This window comes from Acinonyx jubatus, chromosome A1 (assembly GCF_027475565.1).
Source record: "Acinonyx jubatus isolate Ajub_Pintada_27869175 chromosome A1, VMU_Ajub_asm_v1.0, whole genome shotgun sequence".
In the NCBI taxonomy this organism is placed as follows: domain Eukaryota; kingdom Metazoa; phylum Chordata; class Mammalia; order Carnivora; family Felidae; genus Acinonyx; species Acinonyx jubatus.
The window spans coordinates 72441595-72468344 of NC_069380.1; the positions used below are offsets into that span (position 1 = coordinate 72441595).

At 41.1% G+C, this 26750-nt stretch overlaps 1 long non-coding RNA gene across 1 annotated transcript in view; it reads left to right on the forward strand.

Annotated features, from left to right (window-relative positions):
- Positions 1-8958: 8958 nt before the first annotated feature.
- LOC113600815 (uncharacterized) overlaps positions 8959-26750 on the forward strand; it is a 172044-nt gene continuing 154252 nt past the window's right edge. The window contains exon 1 of the long non-coding RNA XR_003421908.2: positions 8959-12192. This is a non-coding gene — a long non-coding RNA (uncharacterized LOC113600815). The remainder of the gene's footprint in view (positions 12193-26750) is intronic.

Genomic DNA, 26750 nt, shown 5'->3' on the forward strand with positions numbered 1-26750 from the left:
ATTTGTTTCCGGGTAGCACACAGGCCCCTGTCAGACTTTCTCAGGCAAGCTCTCTGAGTTTGCACCCACTTCTTTCCCTTCTCCTTCTCCTCTCCTGCCTCCTTTCTTCTCTGCCCCATTCCCTTTCCCTTCTGGACAACTATTCACTCTTCCTAGGGTCACTGTGACCTCTCACAGCCCACTGCTCAGTATTCTGCCTGCTCTCAGCCTGGAGCACCGTTTCCTTTCCCATCTTGGTTTTCTGCTCCCTCTCTAAAGACCCAGCTCCAAGGTCCCTCCTGTATCAACTCCCAAGGGCTGGGAGCCCCTTCCCTCCCTCTCCTGGTGCCACCCAGGATAGGTAGGTCACTTGCTTTGCCATTATTTGTTTCCATCTCTGCTCTCTCAACTGGACTGGATGCTGAACTGAGGCAGAGTTGATGCTTTTCATCTCTGTGCTCAAGTGCCTACCACAGGGTCTGCCACATCATAAGCATGAATGAAGGTTTGTTGACTGAATAAACGAAAGCACGTCACCCCTCTAGCTAGTGTTACACGTTTCTCATTTTGCTCCAGGCACTTTAATTCTGGACTCTGGCCAAGAGCATCAATTTGGCTGAATGGAATGAAGTCAATTAGTTGCCATAAAATGTACTCCTTTATTAGATTTTTATGTGGCCATCCAGGTATTTATCCACTCTTTCATATCACAAACAGTATTGCACACTTCCTATTGCCTGGTGTTTTGCCAGGCTTTGAGATAGAATGAGGTTCAGACCAGGCACCTCATTAACTTCATTTTGAATTGTTTCTAGGGAAAGAAAAGAGGACTCATCAGAACAACTTTGGTTCCTTGCATGCTTCTGGCAGTTTCACTTTTGGGCTAATCTTTCAAGTCCAACCAACACTTGAGGTGAGTTGAGGGTAGGGCGGTTGACACACGGATCTAGTTATAAACAATCTTGATAGGTTCCTCTTGGGCTTGGCCAACGCCTGGGCTCTCGCATCTCTGCAAGTCTGAGTTATTTCCAGGTCAGCCATGTCTTGGTTCTTTTCCCCAAGTGAATGCTTCAAAATCTAGGTGAGAAGTGTTTTCTAGGCAATGCAAAGGCAGAAACGGAATCGTTTTTTTGTTGAATTTCAGATTCATTCTTGAGAATGAAGACAGAAAGAAGGCCGTTGACTTCTATGCTGATATTCTAGTTTACTTGCGATTTTGTTAATCAGATGCTCACTCCCCTTTCTATATTCCTCTCTGCTCAGCCTTCAGAATAATGCTGGCATCTGAGTTAAGTAAACGGGAGGAGCAAGTTTTATAAGGTGGCAGAAAGCCAACATTCCTTTGCCTTCTGTTGTCTTGAAAGTGATGCCAAGTCATGTGGTGGCTACTTGTAGCAGAGGAAAAGATTATTAATTGTTCCCTGACAGTTCTCTCAAGGATTTCTCAAACCGCTGACTTAAAGTAGCTAGGGTAAAGGTATTCGAATGACAAACACAAAGGCGCTTAGCAGAATTAATATTCTATAAAGAGAGACTTTTGCACTGGCCTCATTTTACTCATCTTCACTTCATCCCCCTCCTCTCTCAGGAAGCAGGTAGGACGAACAGACAGAGAAGGAAAGCTGAGACAAATGACACCGTCTCTTCCCAGCCATCGAGTGACCTGGGTGTGCTCCGTAATGAGCACAGACAGTGTGTGGGCTCTGTGGTAAGGGCGAGGAAAATGCTGACAGAGCACCTGCTTTGATTGGATTTATAGTATTATAGGAAGAAACTGAAAGCAAGAGGGAGAGATAGGAAGGGGTGAGGTAATATGGGGTGGAGAGGGGAGACCTATTTATGGCTGTTCCGTGGTCATAACTCAGCAGTTTTGTTTTGCCCACTCGGTGAACTGACCTTCCCCAATACTCTTGTTTGACAGCCTCAGAGAATAAATTCCCCCTGAATCCAGCTTCTAGGCCGGGCAGAGGTGGCAGGGACGGAGCAGCGCCACATAGAGCCAATAAGTTCACTTCCAGAGGCGAAAGGGTAATTCGTCCTGCCTGCTCACTCCATCACTGACCTTTCAGTTCGACTGCTGCCCAGGGTACCAATTAGTGCTAATTGCTGCCGATGGTGGTGCAAGATCCTGTGACAAGTCTCTGCTGAGAAGAGGGCTGAGACCCCTAACTCATTTCCTATAGAGTATGCCCATGAGAGGAGGTACTTTGGGATAATACAGCAATAAGGCTGGGCTGGGGAAAAGAAGATCATTACCAAGAGCACAGTGGTTTTCAACAGGCCTGTCTCATTATGGTACATTAACAGCTACTGAAATCATGCTTTAATTAATTTTCCCAGAAAGAGGAGTTTTGCTACTTCTTATCCAGATCTTACTTTGATGTGGAAGGACCCAAAAGTATCCCCAAAGTAAGAGCCAATCTAATTACGTCTGGGGTAAAAATTCAGGGCTTCACCTCCGCCTAGCAAAAGCAGCAGGAGATCCTATGCCCGGCAAAATAAATGTTTAACAGACTTGCTAGAATGTGTCAAAGTTTCCTGAATAAAGTTGAATAAGCATTGCTCTTAGGATCTTTCAATGTGATGGATAAGAAAATATCAGTGTAACGAAGTAGGTCTCTTTATATCAATCACTGCAATTAGCCATATCACTGCAAGTGGCAACTCCTCTCAAAGGCTATTGGTGGCCCCAATGTCATATTTTTAAATTAATATAAAAGGAGCTGCTTTGTATTAGCCAAGAAAAAGTTGAGAGTTTTCAGATTTGACCATTATACTGCTGTAAAAGGCAGTTTGTTTCACACACACACACACATACACACACATACATACATACATACATACATACACACAGTTAGCCGGAGTATGCTTCAACAATTGCCAATTGCCGGCTATAAATAGCTTTCCCATTCGAAACAAAGCCTCATCTTTCAAATTGCTACTTTCTTAAGCAAAGAAAAAAAATGGTGAACTTCTTTCAGCACATACCAGCTGTTCCAGATGTTATGATTACACATCTAGGACCACATTCTGCACTAAAAATATATACAGGAGATTGACTTCCAATCTCTTTAGTAAAGTAACATCATAAATTATAATGCTTACTCCATAGTTATGTTCTACAAGTGTTTGTTAGTGGTTTGTAAGGTGAAAGATACCTTGATTCTCACAATTTCCATGAAGCCTATTAGAATTAATAATAAATTTCACTAGTAAGATTATAACCTCATCTATTAATTTAATTCAGACTTTGTTTTTACTTACAATCAAAAAGAATAAGATATCCTGTTGATATTTTATTTGTAGAAACAGAAAAATTGCTAAATTGAATAACAGATGCTTTTAAGAGTAGGACTGGAAAGAATTTGGTAAGAGATTGAGAAGTAGAAGACGAGGATTTTCTGGAAGAGCTGGGTAGATCTTGAGAGGCTCTAGGCTCAAGCAGTTCTAGTCCTGGCCACCAGATGGCGGTATGAGACCAGAGCTTTCTGTATAGACAGCCTGATGCTAGTGTGGTGTGTGTTGGTGGCAACAGCAGTTTCTGGGCAGATTGGGGACCAGGCAGAAAGTATGCAAGTGTCCCCCTTTTGTTTTCGCTGCATCTCCTCAAACAGTGCTCCATCTCAGAGATCGATCAGCCAGTGTGATATTTGTAAGAATGGAACTCAAGATGAGGACATTTTCTTGCTCAAAACTTTCCAGTGGCTTCCCTGCTCCAGTAGAATAAACTCTGGACCCCTTACCCTGGTTTACAAAGGCCTACAAAATACAGACCTGACCTTACCAGTCCCCTGCTCTGACTACATTCTAGACACGCTAGCTGCTGCACTTTTTGAAAGAACAAAACATGCTCCCCAAGAACCTTTGCAGCCATTGTCCTATTTGCCCGGTTGCTCTTACTTATATCTTCAAATAGCTGGTTCCCTCTTTTCAAATCTCAGCTCAGTCACTACAGAGCAAGTCCTTTCAATGCAAAGTATTAACTCAACGGCTTTCCAAAATGCATCCATTTAGTTTGTTTCTGACTAAGCCTTAATCATAATCTATTTCCTCTCTGCTCCCTTCTTTCCTTCCTTATCTGGTAGATGATCTATTTATTGTTGGTTCCTCCCCACTGCAATGCAAACCCTGTAAGAGCAGGAACTCTGCATCATTCATTTCTATTTATCTCATCTTTTTCTAAAGAAAAAGTGGCTATTCTGGTATAGAGAATGAATGAATGAATGGGTGTTTGAGATATTTATAAGTTGGGCATTCATAGCCCAAGGAATACTAGCATTTGGACAACTCCTTAGAATAAAATTTATCATAACTGACTTAACTTTCAGTGTTTTTAATCTATATTTTTAAGTTTTAAAGTTTTTCCATCTATATTTTGTATATATTTTTTTAATCAAATATTCACTGAGCAGACCTTGTGATAGGTAGTGGGGAAAATCCAGAGCTGAATGCTGTAACAAAAGTTATGTTTTTGGAGCTTACAGTGTTATATACATATTATCTGATTTGCTACTTGCAACCCTACTGTGGGACGGGTGCTTTACTCCTTAATTGCATTTTACAGATTAGGAAACTAAATTTAGTTAAGTAATTCACTCAAGATACATGTCTATTCAGTTATAGAACCAGGACTCAAACCTGTTAGAAAACAGTAAGTCCTGGAATGCCTGGGTGGCTCAGTTGGTTAAGTGTCTAACTTCAGCTCAGGTCATGATCTCACAGTTCATGAGTTCAAGCCCCACATCAGGCTCTGTGCTGACAGCTCAGAGCCTGGAGCCTGCTTCGGGTTCTGTGTCTCCCTCTCTCTCTGTCCTTCCCCTATTCGTGTTCTGTCTGCCTCAAAAATAAATAAACATTAAAAAAAATTCAACAACAACAACAAACAGTAAGTCCTGAGGAGTGAGCAAAGAAGATAGAGGGGTTAGATTCCATGCACATCATGGAGGTGTAGAAGTACCAGACAACAAGTACAGAAAACTTAAAGGCAGAAAACAAATGATCAGAATGAGAACAAGACTCTCACAATGATCCAGAATTATTTGACAAAGAACCAAATAGAATTTCTAGAAATGAAAGAATATAGTCATCAGAATAAAAACCTCAGCAGGTAAGATAAATAAAGTGCAATAAAGCTAAAGAACGGTAGTGATCAGATGAAGAGAGAATTCGTGAACTAGAAGCTTGATCTGAAATTATCAAGCATATAGCACAGAAAGAGTAGGACGTGGAAGTTTGTTAAAGGGAAGTTTAGAGATGCAGAGGATAGAACTGGAAGGTCCAGCATGTTTCTAGTAGAAGTTCCAGAGTGAAAAAAGAAAACAAGAGCAGAAGGAGATTCTTGAAGATTTGATGACCGCAACTCTGGAACAATTGACTAAAGACATGTGTCTTCAGATTAGGAAATTCACTGTGTCCAGAGCTGAATAAGGAAAATGAATCCACACCGAAACATATCCTGATGAAATTTTGAAACACCAAAGGCAAACAGATCTTAAAAGCAACCAGACAAAAACTGTTGCTCAACTATAAAAGAATAACTGAAAAGCTGATGAGAGACTTATCATCAGCAGATATAGATGCTAGAATATAACGGAATGATATTTTTTGAGGTGCCAAGGGAAAATAGTGGCTAGCAAAAACTCTGTACCAGTTAATCTATATCTCAGGGGGCAGGGCAAAATAAAGACATTTAGAAGTTAAGAAAGACGGAGTCGGGTACCACCATCAAAACTGTTGATGAAAAACATTGACATTAATTTACTCCAGGAAGAAGGGAATGGAAGCCAGAAGGAAGGAGTGAGGAGTGTAAGAAAGAATGCTGAGCATGTGGGTAAATGTGCATAAGCAACACGAGCGGAGATGAATTTGAAGGGTGGTAAAATCAGGATGGAATGAAATTACTGCACAATCCTAATACAAAAGGTGGGGAGGGAGTGTCCGCACTTAAGTCATTCCAAGGTTGTCTGACGTTGAAAACATTGATTATCTTTGGGCCTTCAGAATGCTTTTGACTATGCTGAGGCAACATATAAGCCCTGAAATTTCAAAGTGATTTCCTCTGAAGCGATGACGCGGCACGTCGGACTTCTTCCACTTGGGGACACCACTGCCTTTAGCACACGGCTTCTCTGCACACTGAGGACAGGAAGGAGGGTGGAGTGTCACACAGGAGGAGTATGGCCAGGCTTGGAAGTGGGCTACCCCCTTCTGCCCTTACACTAGACACCATTCCTGTTATCCCAGTTAGCTGCCCTAGTTCTGTGTACCCAGATGCAGGGACAGCTTTTCAAAATACTAAAACACAAAACACCAAAAGGATAGAAACAGAACTTGTAAGTTCCAAGGAGAGGAGAGAAAAAGAATAAATAAAGCCTGATAAAAACAATACAAAACTGAAAAGGAGGAAAAAAAATGAAGGAAAAAAGTGGAAAAGAAAACATACAGTAAGGTAGCAGCAGTAAGCACAATAAATATAATTGCATTAAATTTACCACTTTTTACCCAGGGATTATCGGGATGGATTGAAAATTCTTTACAGTCAAAAGGCAAAAATAAAAACACCAAGCCAGCTGTATATAATTTACAAGGGTAATGTCTAAATATAAGGCCATAGCAATTGGAACTGAAAGAGTAGAGAGCGATATACCAGCTAAATAGTAACAGAAAAAAAGCTAGTTTAGCTGTATTAATAGCAAGAGACATGGGCCTTAAGGCAAAAAGCATTGTTAAGGCTAAAGAGGATTACAACATTTTGACAAAAGGAATAATTCAGGAGGAAAATATGAGAACCTAACAACTCAAAACTTGTAAATCACCTAATAATGCAGCTTATATTTAGACAGCAAAAACTGACATAAACACAAGGCAAAAGTGACAAGCCCACCATCATAGTGGGAGATCTGTAGCACGCTCCTGTCTGTAATTGGTTCGTGCAAAATAAAAATGGGTAAGGTTGTAGCAACAAACAACAACCTAAAAAGCTTGATCTAATTCCCAGGCTCCCATTATAAAGAGCTCACATCAGGGATGATTCTGCCATAATTTCTCCAAGAGATGGATGTGGTGTAGACAAAAACAGTATTGCTGAACTGTAATGGACAGAACGGAGGGTCCCAGTAATAGGATTTGGTTCTTACTGTGTGTGTGTGCTGGAGGGGAGGACGTGGAGTTGGAAAGATGGAAACCAGCCATCGCCTGAGTGGCTGGTCTTCAGCACAAAGCCTGCTTCGGATCCCCTGTCCACCTCTCTCCCCTGCTCACATGAGCTGTCGCTCTCTCAAAAATAAATAAATGTTACAAAAAACCCACAAAAACCAAACCAAAACAAAAAAACCCAAAACATACCCAGGTGGACAGGGCACTGTGAATGGTGACAAAGGGAGGGCATGAGTTCTGCTGAGGTCTCTTGAGTTTCTGGTGCATTTCTAGCAGAAAGCTGAATGTCAGCTCCCATGCTTGTTTTCCTCTGGCACATCTGTCATTCCCTATATACCTGTTTGGTAGGATAATAACATTGCTGATTCACCTGGGTTTGATAGATATTCGCTAGTGGAACTTCTACTTGACCAGTTAGGTAGTATGTAGGGGGCTTATGTGGAAGCAGCTGATTTCATTAGGCACAGTTTACTATTGATTAGAGCGCTTCAGTAGGTAAGGGCTTTTCCTTCAAGTGAGCTGTAGAAGTATTGATCCTGAAGGGTGAGCTATATATCGAATCAGACATAATAATAATAGCCATCATTCGTAAGCATTGAGAGCATAGGAACTTTTCTACATATGCTATCTATTATGATTTTCACAGCAATAGGAGGAGTTAGACAGGAGAGGATTTTGTTTTTACACCCATTTTACAGATGAGGAAATTGAAGATCAAGTTACAGGACTGTATCCTCTGACTTTGAAGCCTCCTGCTGGTTTTACAATTCAGCCTTTGCAGAATGGGCTGTAAATTGGAAAGGTTGACATGAGAGAATAGCCACATTCTGGTTTTCTCTGGTGCTCAGTGCAGAGTGCTACGCATCGTATCTCTTGTGCTTGGCTTGGAGTTTTATGGGCTCTATTTCCATGGGGAGGTTTTGAGCTTGGAGCCTATGAATTGGTGTACATGTGTGCTTGCTTTCTATCCACCAATTTTCTATGCCTTTTTACCTCTTTCCCTTCTTCCACTGTGTCTTCCCATACTATATTGGACACAAGGATAAAAAAGAAACCTATAATTTCTGAATGGATTCAGTTCTTTGGATTAAACTCTGAGAAGCAGTGCGTATGTGCAGTTTTCTGGAGAGAGGGTCTACAATTTTTGTTGATTCTCAGAAGAGTCCAGTTCTACCAAAATTAGGAACAACTGTAGAGAAAGAAGAGAATAGTAGGAAAAAAATGGGACTAAGTTCCTCGATGGTCAACCAAAGGGAAAATGTCCCTAATATCCTATATTATCTTTCATATCTCTGGAATGAAATACAGATTGAACAAATCAAGCTTCCAAAGGAAGTAATTATAATGTTCCTTACATTTGTTCATTTCTTTATAGTTTTCAAAAGTCATATACCCCCATTGAAACAAACACGGACAGGTGGCTAGGAAAGCCTGGAAGTAGATTCTTGTCTCTTTATGCCTCTAGGCCTTAATGCTTTCTCTTCCCTCCATTTGAAATCTTGTCTTCTTATATTCCACTTGCCGAACTCATTGTCATACTCAAGGCTGAGATCGAATGTCCCTTTTCTAGGAAGATGGCTCTTAGCTCACCCCTAGTCAGATATAATCACTTTCCAGTCCTCCTACCCAGGCTGTGTTTTCCTTGAACACCAGAACCACTCTTTTCATCTTAAAAAAAAAAAAAAAAAACAACCCTCTGTAGCACCTAGCATGGTGTTAGCTGAATGGAAGGAAAAAGAAAGCCATGGTGTTAGCTAGCATGGTGTTAGCACAAGAGGAAGATAATGTGTTTTATTTTTTCCAGTTGTGTGTGAGTAGATATCAGCAGTAACGTGTATAGTACTTAAAGGTCTTTTCACTCAAAGATTTCTGAAAACGCACGCATGAGAAATGAGTGAATAGCTGACAGGAAGAATGCGAGATTGGTTCCCTAGAGATCTGCTAGTGGTGACTGATGGGGACCCCAACATGTGCTCTTGGTGCGCAGTTTTGGAAAACCATAGCCTGCCTAGCCATTCTTCCTCTGGCTTTAAAATTTTCTTTCTGGATAAGACCTGAACACAGTAAACTCTTGCTGGCAATGAAGAATTCACGCACTATGCACTCACATTCATTCAATGAATATTTATTGAGTGCCTATTAGGTGCCAGGCATGGATCCAGTCACTAGAAGTCAAGACCAAAACACAGAAGAAAAATCCCTCTTCTCATTGACTTTATATTCTAGTGTGAGGAGACAATAATCAGCCAATGCAACAAATAAGTAAATGAGTGTTCTAAAACAGAGCAGTGTTAGGTGCTCTGGGAATTCTGGGCAAGAGTGGAGTGTGATTCTGTTTTAAATAGAGTGGTCAGGAGAGACCCCACGGAGAAGGTGACAGTTGGCAAGATGTGGGGTGACTGAGCCATAAGTGTGTCTTCATTCCCGGCAGAGGGAGCAGCCAGGGCAAAGGTCCTAGGGAAGGACTGTTCCAGGAGTTTCGAAGGAATAGCAGCCAGTGGGACTGGAGTGAAGTAAGCAAGGGGGAGCATCATAGGGGACGAAAGTGAAGGAGTTAGGAAGGGAGCAGGTCTGTGGGGGCACCATAACACCATTGAGGACTTTGGCTTTTTTTTGTGGATGAAAGAGAGAACTCTTGGAGGGTTTGGAGCAGAGGATGAGTATAATTCAGCTCAGTGATTGCAGAGGCTCCCCAGGCAGCTGTGTTGAGAGCAGATGAGGACTGAGCACTGGTGGATGAGGGGAGACGCTTCCATGAGTCATGCAAGGTTGAGGGGGATTGCAGTGGCGATGTGAGACGCGCCTTGATAGGCCTTACTGCAGGCTTGCCTCAGAGCCGTGCTGTGGTGAATGGTGCTTTGCTAATCCTAGTCAAATGTGGCCTGAAACTTAAGACTCAGAAATGTTCTGGAAATGCTTCTATAAAAGTATTAATATGGGGAATAATTTGGGAGGCTTTGGGATGATGACAATGCATAAGCTCCATTTAGACTAAAATCTTGCTTTGTTTTACATGAGCCGTCTTCCTATAAAAGAGCTAGTACTGAGTCACTATACATGGTAGAAATTTAGTCATTTTGCTGTATTTCATAGGATATGTGGAGGAATCCTTCCTGGATTTGGTCAAGAAGCATCCCATCTGAGTAATTTATTAGAGAATTTTGAAGGAGTTTAGATGCTAAGGGACAATATATTTGGACTTTTAAAAAAGTTCTCAGCAGTGTTTTGTACACAAAGTTATTAACAATAGAAGTACATTGGGTAGGACATTGTTTACAAAATAGAAGAAGAATAGGAGAAATGAGTTTTTGTCTGGACTGAGAAATCTAAACAGTAAGATTCTCAGTAATTTCCTGAAATTTATGGTGAGGCTCACTTTGCAGGGCAGCAAGAAGCACTTTTCACATGGGTCATATGCTTACAGAGCTCGTTACCCCACAAGCTGGTATCTGTGCATAATATCTAATACCTTAAAGTCTGAGATAAATTATTCTGTGGTTGATAACTTTTCAGTTTGAGATGTAAAGATGCTTGGATGTAAGCCTCTGAGGTTGGACATTCAGACAGACCAAGAAGTTTCTACTTGGGCAACTCACAGATCAACCTCACATTCAAGCTCACTGTTTCTTCGGACACACTCCTTATCTTGGGGAGTGGCTTCCCCTTCATCTAGAACACAGTCCCAAAGTGATGAATCCTTGGGACTGGCTCTTCAGTTAGCCAGATCCCCAGTGCTGCTGAGTCTTTCTCTTTCCCATCTCTTTCCCTTCCCTCTTTTGTGTTCTTGCTCCCACCATGTTGGGGGAAGTCCTTGTATGTCTCTTCTGGAACACCCCCTAGTGTCCTGCCTAGTTTCACTGTCCCCATTCTAACCCCACCTCACCCTACCCTCAGTTCTGAAGCCAGTGTGAGGGGGGGCTCTAAATGCAAATCAGATGATGTCAATTGCCTCTAAAACCCCTTCATGGTTTTGGGGCGCCTGGGTGGCTCAGTTAAGTGTCCGACTTCAGCTCAGGTCATGATATTATGGTCCGTGAGTTGGAACCCCGCATTGGGCTCTGTGCTGACAGCTCAGATTCTGTGTCTCCCTCTCTCTCTGACCCTCCCCCGTTCATGCTCTGTCTTTCTCTGTCTCAAAAATAAATAAACATTAAAAAAAAAAAACCCTTCATGGTTTCACATTGCCTTCCCGATAAAAATCAAATCCCTAACGTGGCAAGCCAAGTCTTCTATGGTCCAGTCCTTACCTACTTTGTCCGCCGCCCCTCTCTTAGCACTTCCTTCCTTGAGCTCCATGCCCTCATCAGCTGGAATATCTCTAGTTCCCTGTGTGTCTCCAGCACAATCACAGTGCTGTGCCTTTACACCTGCTGCTGCTTTCTCTTGCAGTCCACTGACATGCCCTGTCAGTCCCCACTCATCCTCAACATGGCACTCTTCAAGTCACTGCCTCCAGGAAAGTCTGCCCTGACTCCACTTTTGAATTAAGTGTCCCTTCTGTGTGTTTCTATAGCATTTTGTGTTTGTTGCATTTATCACAAGAGATTGTTTTGCTACTATTGAAAGTATTAAAAAAATTCCATCAATATTCTTAAACTTTTACAAGTCCCTGATATATATGACATACTTACTGACTATTTAATGAAAGAACAAACTCAGACCTTCCATTGTATATTCCTGGGTATCACTGTCAGACACAGCTGTATTTTTAGGACTTTGGGCTAGGCTTACTTGTGGAAAGCTGTTTTTGTGTTGTGATATTCTGTATAGGGGGCTGAACAGACCAAAGTCCCTTAGTAACTATATTATCCTGTATTGCATTCTGTTAACAATTCCATTTTTCCATTTTTTTGCCTTCTCTCATCTTCATTTAGAATGTATATATTTTGTTTTTAGAATGTAAATATTTTACAAAACAGATGATGACAAAAAAAATTTCACATTTGTTTACAGGAAAGAAATGAGATTGACCTGCATTTAGTCGTAAAGAATACTTGAGAGCCAGCATTCTGAGTTTTTCTTCAGTGACCCAATTTAAATCACGTTGAAAGAAGAGAGGTAAAGAAGTCTCGTTTTCATTCTGTCTCATTGCAGATAATTACAGTTTCTAGGTCTTGGTACTCAATATCACTACCAGAAAGACATTTTGAGATTTAATTTCATTAACATGTTTTTATCACCAGATGCCATGGAAATGCTCTGTACATGGTGCTGTCTTCCAGAGTGAACTGGCCTGTAGCCCTCTCACTAATGTATGATAGGAGAAATCAGGCATGCTTTATTTGCTGGCTTTCTTTTTCCTTCCATTAATCTTGATGTGTTTCAGACCTGCTCCACCTTATATATATTTTTTTTATTTTTATTTTTATTTTTTTTTCAACGTTTATTTATTTTTGGGACAGAGAGAGACAGAGCATGAACAGGGGAGGGGCAGAGAGAGAGGGAGACACAGAATCGGAATAAGGCTCCAGGCTCTGAGCCATCAGCCCAGAGCCCGACGCGGGGCTCGAACTCCCGGACCGCGAGATCGTGACCTGGCTGAAGTCGGACACTTAACCGACTGCACCACCCAGGCGCCCCAATATATATATATATATATATATTTATTTATTTTTAAAAAATGTTTCTTTATCTATTTTGAGAGAGAGAGAGCATGAGCATGAGCACGCCCAAGTGTGGGGCAGGGGCAGAAAGAGAGGGAGAGAGAGAATCCCAAGCAGGGTCTGTTCTGTCAGCACACAGCCTGATGTGGGGCTCAGTCCCACAAACTGTGAGATCATGACCTGAGCCGAAATCAAGAGTCTGACGCTTAACTGACTGGGGCATCCAGGTGCCCCAACCCTCACCACTTTATGACCAGATGGCTGCAAGCCCTTTCTGACTTCCTTATGTGACAGCATCCCTATGAGAAGGTGGGTCAGGGCCACTGTGGGCACTGGAGACCAGAAGCACTGGAGAGACAAGCTGAGGTCAAGCAAGCTGATGGCAGCACAAGTCTTGTTGGAGAGAGGGTTAGGTAAGCCATGCTGGGAATGAGACTGGCAGGTCTGATCTGGCATTAGGCCACATTATGGACCCAAAACTTGATAGGCAGGTGGGAGAAAACTTCGACAGGCCTGGGAACAGCATGAAGAATACGCAGAAAGATTAGTAGCTTTGATAAGGAGCCTCTGTAGACTGAGGTCTTTCATCCAGGGCAATTCAGATCTATTCAGTTGGCCCTGTCCCAGGTGGAGACTTACTAGTCTTAAAGCTGTCTTATCTGCTAAGGAGAATCCAGTTCCCTTAAAAGGAAAGGCTTCTCCTTATCTATCTGTGTGTCTTTGGTAAGTGAATAGGAGGGGAGGAGCTCCGAACTGGACTTGGAATTCTCCCAGGGGTGTTGTCCCAGCAGATGTCACTGGACTAGCCCTGGGAAATGGGGAGAAGGTGAGATGGGATGAGGGAGGCTGTTTGTTTTTCCTCTGTTGGGTTTCTCTGAGACCAAGTCACCATATGGAGCTAACGGGAGAGAGGTTTGGCCTAGGATGTATTGATACTTCCCAATTTCCAGTTTCCCACAACTCATCCTCTGCCTCCAAATCTCTCCTGCGTATAATCATCAGATAAACCTTCCTGAAATGTGGTTTTCATGATCTCAAAAGCCTTTAATGACTTCTCAGTTTTGTGTGATAGATTCCAACCCACTTAGGCGGATAGTTAAGAACCTCTACTATCTGGCCCCAACTGATCTCATTATCCCCAACCCAAATGTGGCCTCTGGAGAAGCAGGTGTACTCACTGTTCCTTGAATACTCTGCAGCCATTCCTGTCTTTATGACTTATTCGTTTTGCTATTATCCACTTAGAATGCCTTCCTTCACCTGCACAAAATGCCTTCCTTCACCCACACCTACACAAAAGTCTAAACTAGCTTATATGGAACCCTACCTGCTCCATACAGTCTTCTCTGATTACTCTTCACCTCTCTCAGACCAGTGGGGTTCTTGGATTTCTTCCCATAAAATCTAACTGGGTTTGGTGATTTCCGGTGAGAGAGAGTGAGTGGAAAGAAAGCCAAATATAAAAGACCAATGTGGAAGAACTGTAGTTTCCAGAAGTAAGCTGTCTAATCTTCCTCTGAGGAATGCATCTTTTGCTTTGGCCTTTTGGATATCAGGTGTCTCCCTCTGTCAACATGGCACTTGTTCAAGATTCACGGGGGATATTTTTGCACCACTGACTTTGAACCGACTTCAGGGGCTCATGTGGTAGGACATCCTCAGGGCATGCTCAGTGTCTTGTGGCTATCAGTTTTCTTTCAGAGTATGCAGACACTACTTACGTAATTCTGGCCTCAAAGGTGTTTCCAGGACACTTGACTATCAGTGGAGGGCACAGATGAGAACAGGATAACTGGAGAAAAATCTGGACGTCCATACTTCAAACTCTAAAACTGCTAGCTTGAGAAAGACCCAAGATACAGAGTCTTGGGGAGTGTGGGCCAGGACGGTGCATTGACTCTGTGATATACAATCCTTATAAAAACATGAAGATATAATTTAGGTCTCTAGGCATGTTTGCAATGCACACTTTATAAATGCATATCTCATATATGAATAACGGGAATCGACTAACTTTCCAAAGTGTTGAGACAGATGGACTTTGTCTAGAGGGGTCAGAAGCATCCAAGTAGTTCTGAAGGCATTGTATAAATGCTTGCCTTAATGCAGCAAATGTTCCATGGGTAATACTTTCCTTCAGGGTTACATCAAATGGAAATTGAGCTGCATATTTTCTTAGCATCTTAGGCCACGATACCCTGTGTATTTAACTCAAAACTCTTTAAGCTATAATGGAACATCCTTAATGGATCATTTGGCATATGTGGTGATGCTTACATGAAACAAACTCCTAAAAAATTTAAACTAAACCTTTTACAAGTTCCCACTAGGGAGCATAGTTGTATTGAAAGGTAATATAATTTGTGACATCAGAAGCCTTTTGTTAGTCTCTTTTAGAAAGCATTCTTCTTGCAATTCCCCTGACTTCATTTTCTTTTCTTTTCTTTTTTTTTTAAAGAAAATTTATTATTTAATTAAATGAAACATTTTCAGATGCATTTATTTTTCCAAAAATCCCATAGGAAAGTAGTAGACTCTCATGATTTCCATCCAGCCCAAGTTACATACAAATTATATTTTAGCCAGGTTTTCTCACCCCTTATTATTATTTTTTTAATGCTTATTTATTATTGAGAGACAGAGAGACACAGAGCGTGAGCAGGGGAGGGGTAGTGAGAAGGGGAGACACAGAATCCGAAGCAGGCTCCAGGCTCTGAGCTGTCAGCACAGAGCCCCATGTGGGGCTCCAACTCACAAACTGCGAGATCATGACCTGAGCCAAAGTTGGTCACTTAATCAACTGAGCGACCCAAGCGCCCCATCACCCCTTATTTTTGTACATACAGTTATATTTAGGCAGGGGTAATGGTATGGTGGGGGAGACATATGTGGAATATTCAAAGTAATCTCCATTTTAAAGAAATGTTCAGTGGCTGAGTTGTAAACATTTGGAAGAGATTTTTATTCTAACACTGTTAACTACAATAATTAGTTAATAGACTCTGGTCCTGACATATTATTCATTAGTGTGACTGAATTTCAAAGTAAGCATTTCGTGTTACATACATGTATACATGCATTTATTTTGTTAGGGCAGAATTGGTCATGTTCTCTTTTTCATTGTTTTGAGTAGAGGTCAGTCGTTTGCAGCACAAATCTAAAAGAAGTTAGCAAGCAAATTGTCCCACATGACTCTGTATTTCTATTTGTACGAATGAGGTTTGATGAACCCCATGCCACACAGGCTTAAGTTGAAGACAAAATGCAACCCAGAGTGTTCCTGTAAAAATTTTAATGATCCATTTAGGTGATTGTAGCTGCAATTATAAAGAATATTGGAGTTCATTTTTCATTTGCTCATATATATACAGCAATTTATTTTATATACAATCTGGACACATAACTCAATAATTATGACATAGTTACCCAAAAATATCTGGGCTATGTGAATTAAAAAATGTTCCTAATAACCTTGTATTTCTTTCTGAAGAACCTATAAAAAGGAATGATTGCTTTTCAGAGAAGCGGAGGATAATCAGAGAGCCCTGAGGGGGGAAAAATCTCTTCTCTTGGCTTTGCTTGGGACTCATCCTTCTGCTGCCTTTCTTCTCCCCTGCCTGCTAAAGCAAACCAAGAGACTCTACTTGATTTCTGTTGGGGAGCCCAATAAGCACCCACTTTAGGATGAACCCTTATAACTTCTTACATAAGGTTCAGTTCAGTTAACACCTGGGTCAAGACTGGAATTCTTCCTCAGAGCAAGTTACTGGGTTAAGATTCTAGAGTCAGAGACCTCAGTGATCCTTTGAATGTATTTTTGTAAATAGGGCTCCCTTTAAGCCTAGAAGCCAGAGCAGATTTTCCTAAGGAATTGGTACTTTAATGGCTGCAGTCATGAGTTTATTTACCTAGCACTTAAGTAATGTTAGCCTGTGCCGGGTGCATGCAAAATGCCTTACACATAATCAACGCATTTAATTTTCACAATGACACAAAGATACTGTGACTGTTCCCATTTCACAGATGAGTAAGTAACATGCCCAAGGTCACAAAGCTGGAAAGGGGCAAAGCCAGGATGTGCATGCTCCAGTATCTGAGCTACCATCTCAGCTGACATGATACCATTCTGAGCTCTTAAGTCACCCTTCCAGAGTCTAAATGGTTGTACATGCTGGCTGGTGTCTCTAAGCCAGTCCTGGAGGATGCTCCTCCAGAATCATTCTGCTCTCCCAGGAGACCTCCCACAAATTCACATGACACCACTACCTTCCCCCCTTGCACCTTACAGTCAAGTCCCAGTGAACATCTCACTGTCCCTTAACTCAGCAGACTTCCTCACCCTTCTGTGCGTCTCCACTTCTCCTCACTTCCCTCTTAGACGATGTCTTTCCCCTGCTTGTTCATAAGACATCTTCCTCATCACCTTTCAAGGTATTGCTCATTTCTTACCTCTTCTGACCCTTTCCACCTTTTGCCAGACGTAGGCACAGATGTGTATACATACCCCCTTTCCCCCCAGCACTTTGCATTTGATTATGGCCATCTTGTGTCTGCTTCCAGCCTGATTTGGGGCTGAATCTAGGTTTGGGGTCTGGCTCAGTAAGCACAAGAGCCTGCTAATTCTGGGCCATTAGTGTGGGGCCCAAAGAAACCCTAGAGAATTCCTAAAGACCTGACCCCCCCTTGAACAATGGCTTGTTACCCTTCTCTATCTGACATACACCTTCTTAGGTAGGTCAGCCAATCAGTTGAAACTGCTCTCACAACTATAATAAATTGTTCTGGAATTCAATCTTCCAAATACAGACATAGCATGAGAGAAACCTAACTGTGCCAACTTTGAAACTAACTTGTATTTAAATAAAATTAAAAAAAAAAAAGAAGAAAGACAGTGGCATTTATGGGAAGCTGACCAAAATACTAAAAACAAAAGCAAAAACAAAAATAACTAAAACATTCCACTGAGAGAATATTAATTTCATACTAAGTATGCCTATCATATCCACATGGACACATAATATTAGAATTTCCATATGGCTGGAAATACTAAATAGTTAATAGCTTCCTTAGCAATTTGTTTCTTGTTATGACTTCTCCAGGAATCTGCAATAGTTTTGGCAAAGTGAAATAACAATCTCTTTCTATAATCATAACAATCTACAATAGTTCTTTAGTTAGCCTGGTTTTGATATTCGAAAGGTGGAGATATTAATTTCACATGCAAACAGAGGATAAGAAAATGTCAAAAAAATGAGTTTATAGGTCAAAAATATGTTATAAGAAGGTTATTAATGTTTTAAAAGATTCTTTCAGTGAGTACCCTTAAGTATACTTAGTGTTCCTAATTCCTCTCTTTTTCTGAAATAAAATTGACATACATTATATTAGTTTCAGGTTTGCAGCATAATGATCCGATATTTGTGTATATAGCAAAATGATCACTACAATGAGTCTAGTTAACAGCCATCACCACCATAGTTATAATTTTTTTCTTGTTATGAGAACTAGTAAGATGTATTCTCTCAGCAACTTTCAAATATGCAACATGGTATTATTAACTACAGTCACCATACTGTATCTCACATCCCTGTTTATTTTATAATGGGAAGTTTGTACCTTTTGACCACCTTCACCTTTTTGTCCAACACCTGTCCCTTGCCTCTGGCAACCACGATCTGTGCTCTGTATCCATGAGTTTGCTTTTTTGTGTGTTTTTTTTCTCATATTCCACAAATAAGTGAAATTACATGGTATTTGCCTTTCTCTGTCTGACTTATTTCACTTAGCATAATGCCCTCTTGGTCCATCCATGTTTGTGCAAATGGCGAGATTACATTCTTTTTTTTTTTGTGGCTGACTAGTTGTGCATCTACACCACATTTTCTTTATTCATTCATCCGTTGATGGACTTTTAGGATTGCTTCCACGTCTTGGCTGTTGTAAATAACGCTGCAGTAAAACACGAGGTTGCTCTTGACTCTTTAATATGCTATGGTTACCTTTTACTTCATTGAGAAGTAAGTAGCAAGTAACTTAATAATTATAGTAGTACATAACTTAATAAAAATTGTAAGAAAAGGAAAGGAAATACAATATTTTGGGTTGAATAAGCTACCATTCTGGAAAATCTTGCCTTAAGTGGAACCTGCCATCAGAATGGTTCGTGTGCAGCGAGGATTTTCGAGGTCAGGCAGAAACCAACGGTGCTGAGAAATGGGGGAGAGGCCCTGGTGTCGCCGTAAGTGGGTCTTTCAGGTATATGTTTGTATTGTCTCATCGGATGATCTCCAAAATTGAAACAACATGAAAATTTCTCTTCTCCTTCACCCAATGTGGGGCTCTAGTTTGAGAAAAACCAAAGACAATGAACAAGTGATCAACTATAAAGTTTTCAAAGAAAGAATATTTGGGTACTGTCTGTTAAAAAAGTTACCTTTAGCTGGAGAGATTTGGATTTTATTCTTTCCCACTTGCTAAGTGCTGTTGAGCACAATTGCTTTATGTCTTTGTCTTTTTTGTTGTTGTTTTAAGTGTTTGCTTGTAGATTCTTGTGGTTTTGATAAGGTGAGGTTTTTCAAGTAATTTGAAAAGTGGAGTGAACACATTACTTTAAAATGAAGTACACCATTTCCAAGGATGGTTGACTTTTAACTTTTACCTTGAATCACTTCCCTATTGAATCAAACATAAACTTTTGTCAACAGATGAAATGAAGTGAAAAGGTACCTATATCCCACATGTTTCCTTCTCTGGAGAAAGAAGCACTCTTGCTGGTAACTGATGTAGTATCACAAAGAGGTTCATGCCTTTTATGTCATTTACTCAAGTTCTTGAAAATGAAATTTGTTTAGCAGCCTTTGTAAATATTCCTCTTCTACATGATAAAGACTTTCTGTGCAGTAGAAGGGAGGTCTAAATCTATTTGCTGGCACTCGTAAATTAGACATTTTGCACATATAATAAGTGCAGCCATGCAAGAGACCACCACTGATCTCAACTTGAATTATTTCATCCAGTTCCTACCTGGAAGGCTTTTTTTTTTTTTTTTTAATACAGTGCAATTAATTAAGCAAACAGGAGCGACGTTGGTACTTTTGACAGATTATAAGAACAAAGGCTCTCGCGTTAGGGCTTTCATGGATCTCATAAGTAGACAGTCCTCATAAATCCTGCATAACAGATCTTTTGATTCTCCCTCAAAAGCTTTATCCTATTCCAATTGGTACTCATCACCACGGGAGGCTTGCTACTTGCAAATTTTTCTATTGCTGTTTTCATTTCCTCTCCAGTAATAGAGGCAATCAGTTTCTCATTATCCAGAAGATCCAGTTTTGGCATTTTAATTTTAGCCAGAATTTTCATAATCTCTCTGTTATCAGCTGCTATCTCTGAGGCAAATATCAGTTTGGAGAATTAAAAAAAAAAAGGAAATTTTCTGTATCACTACTAAGCTAATGATCAAATGTAGACCTACTGAAGTAAAAAAACCCTGTGGTCTTTGTGATTTTGATTCCTATTAGTATATTAGTTACTCCTGACTTATTTATAAAATTTGATAAAGATTTATTAAGAAAATTATAATATATAACAATGTTAACCTTTAATGAATGTTAATTCATTGAATTTATGCTTTGGCCATAGATCCACATTGGGTGTTAGGATCATGGAGAAAAGGCCTAGGGTTCCAGTGGAAAAAAAATTAGTGCTTTTCAGCAAGAAATGTTACCGATATGCACCACAGTTGGGCCCTCGGTAGGGGAGCACTGGTCTCTAGTAATTTTGTGCCAGTCTCCACCCCCTATGTCTCATCATTGGCCTTATGTGTTTTAAAGGATAAGAATTACTATTTAGGAAAAGAGATAATATATATGAAAAACCAAAACAAGAGGAAAAATCTCACATGATTTATAATTTAAATCATTAGAGCAGTTGTACAAAAATAAAGAAATGGCCTCATTGTGATAAAATAGAATTCTTTAAGAAGAACTTCAGAAAACATCTGGATGTGGCCTTCGATATTCCTTTGGTATTCAGCGGTTGGAGGTCCAAATTTAAGCTTACTTCTTGACACCAATGTATGTGAATGTGTTTGGGTTTCTGTATGATTCATCTGAGGAAATTTATTTTGTAATTTCCTCTCCCTCATTAATTTGGTTTCTAATGGCATATTATTAATTTTTTTTGGACCTGTGTTCCTATGGTATCTCGCTCTGCTTTAGGGGAGTGTCTTACAGACTCTGAGGGCTATGAAGAGACTCCAACGTGACATCCAGGCTGGTGGGAGACCAGTTATTGCCTTGGGCCTGGGCAGGGGGGCGCTCTCATGCTCTCTCTTGGAATCTGTGACTGATTAGTCGGGGAGGAAGCCTTGGGATGCTGCAGTTATTAGGTAAAACAAACCTTTTCCTTTGGCTGCAGCTGTTTCATCTTGAGTCAGCAGGATATAACAACGACACAAGGGAATATATTTCACGTAAGAGGAGAGAGACTGTCACCATTTGGGTCTCCTCTTGAGCTTTGGAAGCTTCTGAAGTTAAGCTCAAGGTGTCAGTTCTTTTCTCATTTTACTGACTCTTGCTGCAAAGTCCTAGTTGACCCTCAGAAGAGCCAACAGGGAGATGGTCATCTAAAAAGAAAGTTCTAACGGGGGTAGGAGGTGGTGGTGTATGGGAGCAAAGGGGCCCGGGGTGTGTGGCCCAGAACACTGGGGTGAGTCATAGAATAGAAGCATCTGGTGCACATTTACTGGATACCCACCGTGTGAATGGTGTTGCTATAGATGTGGAGGACACGGGTGGATGTCAGGTGGTCCTCACAGGACAGACTCTTCTTGTGAGAATAAGTGTAATCACACATAGGCGGTGCTATTGGGGAGAGTCTCTGCTTGGGGAGTCAGAGAGAGCTTTGAAAGAGGTAACTTCTGAGGTGAGGTTTGTGGGGTGAGGGGTCCACCAAGTGAGGAAAGATGGGGAAGGGATGACATGGGCATTCCTAGTGGAGTCCAAAGACCCTCACAGGCACAAAGGCCTGACAATCCAGGACGCGTGTGAGGAAGTGCAGTGGCAATCTGGTTTGACTGCCAGAGGTGTCAGAGGGACAGGTAGGGAAAGAAAGCAGAAATGTGAGTTGTGGCCAATGTGAAGACCCTTCTATGAGTGCTAGTAGGTATGCCTTCTATCTGAAAGGAGTGAGGGACTTTTGAGCAGGGGTTGGTGCCATCAAATACCCTTTTGGAGAAGTCAATTCTGATGACATTGGAGGATGGATTGAAATCAGAGGGAGGCTTGGGGACAGTAAGAATCATAAAGGTGTGGATGATTGATGCTGAGGACGGAACTAGGACAGTGGTACTGAGTTGAGGTACTGGGTTTGAGATAAAATTATGAATAGAAACAATTGAACTTAGAAAGTGGGACAAAAACAGTGAAAGGCTGCCTCTGAAGTCTTGAACTGGGGGATCTGGGAGGTGACTGTGCCATGGACGAAGAAAAGGCAGGAATCAAGTGTGTTGGGTTAGCATGACATGTGATTCCAAGCTGAAGAGCCTGCCCAACTCAACCCAGATACTCAACTCAACATGCTGGCTTCTGAGCCCAAGCATCGCCTGGCATGACCACTAAGACTAATAACACCTCAGAAGGCATCAGTCTTTTTAGTGTTTATCAAGGGCTATATTAAATTGGTATGATACATGTGTTACAATTAAAGAACCAACAATGATGCGTTATGATGGCTAAATTCCATAGTTTATTCAAATTTCTTTAGTTTTAACTTAATTTCCTTTTTATTTTCTGTGTCAGGATCTCATCTAGGATGCCATATCATATTTAGTTGTCATGTCTCCTCAGGCTTCTCTTGGTTCTCATGGTTTCTTAAAGTTTCCTTGTTTTTGACGACCTTGAGGGTTTTCAGGAGTACTAGTCAAGGACTCATCTCTCAGGATTTGTGTGATGTTTTTCTCATGGTTGGACTGGGGTTATGGGTGTTTGGAGCAAGATCACAGAGGTTAAGTACCATTTCCATCACATCATATGAGGAGCACGTACTGTCAACATGACTAACAACTACTGATGTTGACCTTGGTCACCTGGCTGGGGTAGGGTTGGTCAGGTTTCTCCCTTTCTGTACTACACTCTTTGGAAAGAAGTCACTATGCTTAGTCCCCAGTTGAGGTATGGGGGGTTATGCTCCATTTCTAACCTAAATTATTTAGAATTCTTCTGCAGAGCATATTTGTTTCTTCTCCCCATTTATAAATTTATGTATTTGTTTACATCTGAATGGACTCAGGAATATTTATTTTATAATTTGGGTTATAGCCCAATACTACTTTATTCATTTTTCTGTTTAGATTGCTTTAGCGTTTGCAGCTGGGAGCTCTTTCAGTTGGCCCCTGTTTATGGAAACCCTATTCTGCCACCTGCTTGGGAGTGAGGGTAGAGCATGAGGGGAAAAAAGACTAATTCCTACTGAGCACCTGCCTGGCACATGCCATTTCACATACTGAATTTCCCTTTGTTTTCACAGCAGCCTGGTGAGAGAAAGAGTGTTTTCAACATTTTGAAGTTGAGAACACTGAGTTTCAGAGAGGTTTAGTAACTGGCTTAAGGTCACACAGTTAGTAAGTGGCAAACCTGGGATTTGAGCCCAGATCTGTGTTACTCCACATGAGGTTGATTAAGAAGGCTGCCAATTTTTTTGCTACTTCTTTCATGGAGAAGTAGAGTCTAACTCGCCTCCCTGGAATATGGACTGATGTTTTTGACTTAATTAGATTTATATGAATTCAGCAGAAGTGACATTCTGGAACTTACAAGTCTAGATTAAAAAAAAAAAAGCCTAAAGCTTTCTCCCTGACCTCTTGGAATGCATGTTTTTGGGGAAGCTTGATGCCATGTGGGAAGCTCAGCTGCTCTGAGACTGCCGTGCTGTGAGGTAATCCAAGATAGCCTCATGGAGCTGTCTACCCGGTTCCCATTTTTCCCAGCCATCTTAGCCCAGGCACCTGAAATGTGAGTGAGGAGTCCCAGCCAGCATCTCGCTGCAAGTGCTTGAGAGCTCCTGAACAAGGACTACCCACCTGAGCCCTGTCAACCCTCAGAACCATGAGAGAGATGAGTGCATTATTTTTGAATGTATGGGGTAGTTTGCCATGAGATGTAATTGGCACACCAGCAAACAGATGTCATTTCTCTTTGTACCGCCCAGCATCCGGGGGTGCCTACTGTTCTGATAAGGTCCTAGACTGACGCAAATAACACGAGAGGCCATTACCCTAATGTATGGAGTGCACGACGGGGCCCGTTTGGAGCTGGGTGCTTGTGGACAAGGAGAAGAGGCTGAGCTGACAGCCATGTCAAAAACTTAGGGGAGAATAGACCATAGCAGTAGTAGAAAGTAGTAGAAAGACAGAGTAGCATTGCATTAGAGCTTGTCAGCGGGGAAAGATGGTGAGTTTATCAGATTGCCTTGAACTGGCAGTTCTACTTTCTCACTTGGAGATGTCTGACTTTGAGCAAATTACTTTAGCTCTCTGAGCTTTAGCCTCCTTATCCTTAAAGTTTGGATGATCCGATGATAATAATATCAGATACAATGAGGTAGTTCCCATGTTTTTTTTAAGCAAACGTTTTTTATGGCACCTGTTCCTTTGGATTCAAATTGTTTTCTAGTCTACCTCCCAAACAGACTTGGAGACTCCTTGGGGAATGAGATTATATCACATATGTCGTGTCTTGGTGACTAGCATGGTAAGCAGATTGGCGATTCAGAAAGTTGTTGAATGGAAGAAGGAATTGATACCAATGAGCAAAGCCTCATTGTAGTGGAGGCATGAAAGAAGGGTAACTGGCCCATCTGGGTGGAGGGCAGAAGTAACACTGGTTAGCAGGGAAACGAAGACAGAAAGAATTGTAAGAACAATGGGAAGGTCATCAGCAGTGACAAATGCAAACTAGGTCAGGAAAAAAGTTGCAGTGGAGTGTTAATAAGTTCCAGATAAAGTGTCCAAGGAAGAAATGGTGCTGAAGGGCAGAGGCATCATAGGAATTGGCAGGGTCAATGGAGATACACACCCACATGTACAGAGTATATATTCTATCCTCTGAGAATATATTTAGAGGAAGGTAGACATATTAGTTTGCACAATTCTTTAAGAACTCTTAGCTATTCACTCAATCATTAAACATTTATGACTCAACTAGTATACTCCAGGAACTGTGTCAGGCATGGTGACATTATGGTCATCCAAACTGGTAAAATGTTTCTCTGTCATTGAAAGAGAAGACAGACATTGAACAAATAGTGGACCAAATAAATATGTCATTATTATTTGAAATAAGTCCTGTAAAGAGAAAGTATAGAGTCTGCTTGTTTTTCACCAATGTCCCTTCTGCCTGTCTTTAATGATAGAATGCTTGAGTTTTGGTTGAGATCACCACCAAACACTGACCATCTCTTATGGCTTGTCCACATGACTAAGTTCTGGCCAATGGGATAGGAACAGGACTATTTTTTTGCACTTTAGAGGTGCATCTTAAAAAGGAATCACATATATTCCCTGGCCCTTTCCCCCTTCCTGCTGGCTAGAAATGATGAGAACTAAAACAAAAGTTCTGGATCACAAGTGGAGGCTGCAATTTGAAGATGGCAGGGTGTCCCTTGTAGCCTTGGACTCATGTATTATAACTGACAGAGAAATGAACTTCCATCTTATTTAAGTTCATTGGTTTTTTGGAATCTCTTTGTTATTGAAACTTAGCCAGTGCTTTGATACAGGAGACTATGAAGGAGGGGAAGAGGGGGGGCCCAGTAGAAATGGGAGAGGAGAAGCAAGGGTATCTCCAGTGAGGAAATACCTGTGAAGTGGGATGATGAAGGAGTAAGAGGGTCCCAGACAGAAGCATTAGCATGTATGAAGCCCCTGAAGTGGACAAGGCCTTGATACATTTGAAAACCAAACTCATAGATATAGAGAACAGAGGAGAGGAGGGTAGGTGAAATGAGTGAAGGGCATCAAGAGGCATACATTTCCAGCTATAAAATAAATGTCACGGGGGAAAAAACGTACAGCATGGTGACTATAAGTCAACAAAATTGTAGCGTGTACTTGAAAGTTGCCAAGAGAGTAAATCTAAAAAGTTCTCATCACAAGAAACAATGTTATAACTTTGGTGACAGTTGGTTTCTAAACTTATTGTGGTAATAATTTTGTAGTGTATACAAATACTGAATCATTAAGTCGTAAACCTGAAATTAATAGAATGTTATATGTCAATTATACTTGAAAAATGCTAAAGGAAACAAGATGCTTTACAGAAGCCCTCCTAAGAGGATCTGTACCAACGAAGATCATATTGTTGGCTCATAGGATATAAAATAATATCTGGCCATGTCATGTTCAGTCATGTTCAGTTAATAAAACATTTTATGGGAGGGGGGAAAAAAAGAAAATGGCTTGATACATATGAAGAACAGGAATAATGAGTAAGGCATGTGGGAGAAAGGAGAGAAATGACCAGGGGGTAATCCTAAATGAAATAGGAGGTCATTGAGGGGTTTTAAGCACTGAGGTAATATATGGCCTGATTTATGTTTCCAGAAGGTCCTGGCCTTGTGGGAAGGATTGGATTGATGATGGACATCACTTACCTCAGCTGGAGATGATGGTAACTAGTCCTGAAGGTAGAGATGGAGATATGGAAAAGTGACGGATGTAAGATTTTGAAGGTAGAATTACCAGATCTGTTTGATGTATATAAGACATGTGTCACTGAGAGGAAGGGTGCTTTTGAGATGATCCCAGGTTTTGAGGAGACAAGAGGAAGAAGAGGATTGGCAGAGGAAGGCCAAATGTCTAGTGTTGTTTGAATGTGGTATGTCAGAAAGAAATACAAAGCCAGTGTTTCACATCCCATAATTGTCCATTTTCAGCTGTGTGATTTTGGGAATGTTACAATTTTACAGAAAAAGAAAAAGATTTAGAGGTTAAGAAACATAAAGTCAACATTTTAA